This window comes from Sorex fumeus, unplaced genomic scaffold (assembly GCF_029834395.1).
Source record: "Sorex fumeus unplaced genomic scaffold, SorFum_2.1 ptg000044l, whole genome shotgun sequence".
NCBI classification, from domain to species: domain Eukaryota; kingdom Metazoa; phylum Chordata; class Mammalia; order Eulipotyphla; family Soricidae; genus Sorex; species Sorex fumeus.
Window position 1 is genome coordinate 3,100,316 of NW_026606101.1, and position 5,486 is coordinate 3,105,801.

Here is a 5,486-nt window from a genome sequence, read left to right on the forward strand (position 1 = left end):
CTGCTGGGACTCAACCTGGGTCGACCGCATGCAAGGCAAACGCCCTCCCTGCTGTGCTATCACTCCAGTCCCCCGTTACTGGCATTCTTATTAGTTATAGATTGAATATTAGAGTGAGCCTCTAATATTTTTGTTTTTTTTCTGTTAAAAAAATCTAGACTTGCCATAGCCATGCCTCCGGACACCACACTAGGTTATTTCATTTGGGGCAACCCAGAGCGGGGCTCCAACCCAGTCCTTGGGGCTGGAAGAGTTCCCCTTCCAGCCCCAAGGACCCAGCCCTGGCAGCCAAAAACCTCCAGAACCATGGCCACGTGACATGTCATACCTCACACCACTCATATTCTAAGAGTAGCGCACCACATTGGATGGTGTTTAAAATAAAAGGCGACCAATCTTAGAGGGCAATTTATTTTTACAGATACATACATATATTCGGGCAAACTCCCCGTGGCGTACCCAATATGCCAAATACCAGTAACAATGATGGGTCTCATTCTCCTAAAGAGCCTTGAATATAATCTCAGGGCTAGGATGAAGGAGACGTTACTGGGGCCTGCTCGAGGCAATCGACGAATAACAGGATGATCTGTGATCTGTGATACATATATTTGGGCTGGAGCGATAGCACAGCGGGTAGGGCGTTTGCCTTGCACGCGGCCGACCCGGGTTTGATTCCTCCGTCCCTCTCGGAGAGCCTGGCAAGCTCCCCGTGGCACATTTGATAGGCCAAAGACAGTAACAAGTCTCACAATGGAGACGTTACTGGTGCCTGCTCAAGCAAATCGATGAACAATGGGACGACAGTGCTAAATACATATATTTATATATAAGCACATAAGGCTCAACCTTTAACAACATATTAGTGATCTCTTATAGAAGGGCTGGAGCGATAGCACAGCGGTAGGGCGTTTGCCTTGCACGCAGCCAACATGGCCGACCCGAGTTCGATTCCTCCGCCCCTCTCGGAGAGCCCGGCAAGCTACCGAGAGTATTCGATATGCCAGACACAGTAACAACAAAGTCTCCAATGGAGACGTTACTGGGCCCGCTCGAGCAAATCGACGATCAACGGGAGGGCCTTTACCTTCTTACCTTACCTTTCTTTTCTTATAGAAGGGTTTAGTGGCCCCTGGGTGAAATACAACAATCTTCACACACTTTCCTCTAAGGAAACTGTTTTGGATCATTTTCAGTGTTTTTTTTATAACAAACAATACAAAATAAGTTATTTCAGTTCTGCTTTGGGGCAGGGGTTGGGGTTCAGGATGGAAACTCCTGAAAGATGGTGGTGGGAAGGTGTAATGATGGTAGAATTGGTGTTCGAATATTGAATGCAATCAAATATTGTGAACTACTTTATAAAAATTAAATTAAACTAAAAAAATAAAAAAGAATTTGTCCAGGGGCCAGAGTAGCAGGTAGGGTGTTTCCTTATATGTGGTGTTAGATCCTTGGCATCCCATATGGTCCCCCAAGCATCACCAGGAATAGTTCCTGAGTGCTTTCGCACTGAACACACACACAGAAAAAAAAGAAAGAAAGAAAAAGGATAGTGGTAATGGGTCACATTTCACAGAGACTGTACAGTGGGAATGGGACACACTTGGAGAGCTACTACAGCGGGGAGGGCACTTGCCTGGCGTGCAGCTGACTCAGGTTCCAACCTCAGCATCCCATAGGGTGCCAAGCTTGCCAGGATGGACTGTGTTGAGCATTACCAGATGCGGTCCAAAAACAAACATAAAACAAAACCAGTTCCCCACCTATAAGTCTAAGGTTTTTTTAAATTTGGACACTTCCTTGAACCTTCTGCTCATGTCCACTGGTAACTGTCAGGGCCTTTTTCTAGGGCTCCTGCTCTAACTTTGTGTCAGCGAGTGCACCCTAGTATATCTGCTTGCACATTTCCCACCACCAACGTCCTCAGTTTCCCTCCCACTCAGCCTGTATCTATGGCAGACACTCCTCTCTCTCTCTCTCTCTCTTTATCTCTCTCTCTCCTTTTGAGCCTCATGGTTTCAATACTGTTACTGAAAGGTTATCATAAAGTAAATAAAGTAAAGGCCCTCCCGTTGATCGTCGATTTGCTCGAGCGGGCCCAGTAACGTCTCCATTGGAGACTTTGTTGTTACTGTGTCTGGCATATCGAATACGTCACAGGGAGCTTGCCAGGCTCCGCCGAGCGGGCGAGATACTCTTGGTAGCTTGCCGGGCTCTCCGAGAGGGGCGGAGGAATCGAACTCGGGTCGGCCATGTTGGCTGCGTGCAAGGCAAACGCCCTACCGCTGTGCTATCGCTCCAGCCCTAGGTTATCATGTACCGCATTTTACCTCCTTTCAGAACTCAGTTCTTGTCCAGTTATCATTTCCAACGATCATTGTCATAGTGGTCCCTTCTCTTTCCTAACTCTCTCCCCTCGCCGTTTGAGACAAGCTTCCAACCATGGATTGGTTCTCCTGGCCCTCATTTCTACTGTTCTTAAATATTAGTCTGATACTATTTTTTTTATATATTCCGCAAATGCGTGCAATCATTCTATGTCTGTCCTCTCTCTGACTCATTTCACTTAGCATGATATTCTCCATGTCCATCCATGTATAAGCAAATTTCATGACTTCATTTTCCCTAATGGTTGCATAGTATTCCACTGTGTAGACATACGATAGTTTCTTTATCTAGTCATCTGTTCTTGGGCACTCCGGTTGTTTCCAGATTCTGGATATTGTTGTTTTGCTTTTTGGGTCACACCTGGCACTGCACAGGGATTACTCCTGGCTCATGCACTCAGGAATTACTCCTGGTGGTGCTCGGAGGACCATATGGGATACTGGGAATCGAACCCAGGTTGGCCGTGTACAAGGCAAACTCCCTACCCACTGTGCTATTGCTCCAGTCCCGATTCTGGATATTGTGAATAGTGCTGCAATAAACATAGAAGTACAGATGTTTTTTCTGTTGCTTGTCTTTAAAATAGAATAAAAAAGGTCCTAGTGATAGTACAAGGGGTAGAGCATTTGCCTTGCACACAACTGACCCGAGTTTGGTCCCTGAGTCACCAGGAGTGATCCCTGAAGTGCAGAGCCCAGAGCACCATTGGGTTTGACCCAAAACAAAACAAAAACAAGATAGAATAAAATGGTAATAATAAAAAATTTTTTAAAGTGGGGTGAAGGGAAACAAATAATTTAAAAAGACATTTTTTAAATGTAAAAAAATAATATATACAATAGAATAAAGCAACCATCAAGAGTCCAAGGCTTTTTCTATGACAACACCCAGAGAACTCCAGGCCAAGACAGTTCAGAGATTTGTATTTCAATCTCCTTCCAACGCCGTTCTCTACCTTTTCCCCCCTGGAAACATGATGTCACGCTCTTTCTCATCTCTTACATTTCTCTAAGTAAATTTCTTTCAATAAAACAATTTTACTTGGGGCCAGGGTGATAGTACAGCAGGTAGGGCGTTTGCTTTGCACGTGGGTGACCCGGGTTTGATCCCCAGAATCCCATATGGTCCCCTGAGCACCAGGAGTAATTCCTGAGGGCATGAGCCAGGAGTAACCCCATGAGCATCGCTGGGTGTGACCAAAAAAGCCTAAAAGAGGAAAAAAAAAATTTTACTTCATTAAAACAAAACAAAAATGCAAATTCTTTAAGAGACCTAACAGCAGAACACACTTCTCTTCAAAAAGTGTTACAGAAAATCAGTTTTATTTCTGAATCTCTCCATGAAAACAGAAACAGGCTCTGACTAGGGGTCACTCAATTGTCCAAGTTTATTTATGTTGGTTCACTGACAAAACACATCACAGCTTGTAATTCCCCCCCCCCCCCCATTCCACTTGGGTCAGTTTAAATCACAGGATTCTCTTAAGCACGCACACAGGCATAGACACACACACACACACACACACACACACAGAGGCAAGTACGAAAGACAACCCCACTAAAAGTGCATGTGAATGAAGGGGCGAGGGGCTCCTTTTTTCAGATTCTGGGAGCGTTTGCTCTGCTTCAGACACTCAGCCCTTGGCCCGTGCTGGGCCCAGCTTCTGGCCCAAGGCAGAAACAGTGCTGGGGTTCCAGGCCGAGGTGCCACCACCGTCTCCGTCTCCTGGGGGGCGGGGGGCAGGGCATCTGGAAGGGGCAGCAGGGTGGGCAGAAGGCGGCATCCTCCTCGCTGCTTTCTCACTGCTTTCCCGAAGACTGTGCTTAGAACAGCACCTCCAGGCTGGAAGGTGGGTCCTGGTGGAGACGGGGTCCCCCCCGCCCCCGGCTGCATGGGGAGCCCAAAGGCCCCAGCGCCTCCTTCTGTCTCAGGCAGACGTGAAGCTTCCCCCGTTCCATCTGCCCAACACGTGACCTCCACCCATCCTGCAAAACACCGAGCGAGCCCCCGACGTGGACAGGGCACTAGGTCCCGCACACTGGCCAGGTCCTGGGGTCACAGGGTCTTGCAACTGTCCCTCACGCCTACTCCGTGGGGCCAAGCTCCTGCGGGAGGCCTCTCCTAGCCCCTCCCTGAACAGGCTGGGAGGCGGGTCTGGCAGTGACAGGGGCATTGCAGTGCCCCCCACGTGGACAGGAAGGTCGGATTCCCAGCACCCCAGCAGCTACCCCGGGGTTGGGGGCCAGGCCGGACAGGTGGTAGGGCAGAAGGGCTTTGGGGAAATGACATAAACCTGCGTCCCCCTCCCCCAGCCTTCAGGGCTGGGGTTGTGGCCCGGCAGGTGCTGAGTTCCCACGGCTGGAGGCCTGAGGCCAGGCTCCTCTCCACACTCTGGGTGACACCCTGCAGCTGGCCACAGGTCCGCATGTCCACTGCCCTGGGCCGGTCCCCACCACCTCCCTGCCAGGCCACCTCTGCCCTGCTCAGCACAGGAAACACTTCAGTGGGGATGGGGGGTTGGGGGGGGGACATCAGAGGCAGCTCACCGCTGTCCCTCGCTCACTGGGGGGGGGGGGGGCTAGCTGAGGGTCCTCACTGAAAGTGCCCAGAACTGGGTGTGACCTACGAGTGCCCGACCCCCATGCATGGGCAAAAGGCAGCCGGGCAGCCGGAGACCCCCAAGGTGGGGGGAACACTGTGCAGGAAAGCATAGCAGACCCACGGGCAGAAGAGGGGTGCTGGCTGCAGGCTGGCTCCTGGCAGAGCGAAGAAGAGACCTGGGGGGAGCATGGGGTGGGGGGGACACCCGGGTGCACCCAGGGCTCACCCGAGCAAGGCCTTGATCCCACCATGGGGCCCAGGCTGGGCCCTACCAGGCTGTTCCTCGGTACGGAGACCCCCTTCCGGTGAGAGGCCAAGTCTGCTTGGGGGTGGGGGGAGTCCCAGGGCCGCCATCGGGGTCCTTACACCCCTGCCAGCCAGCTCCATCCTTCCCAGCCTTCTGGGAAAACCACCTCAGTATGATGGATACGGGGGGGCGGGGGGCACAGGGGTCCTGGGGGTAGGGGCTCCCTGCAGAGGCCGCGCAAGCAGGC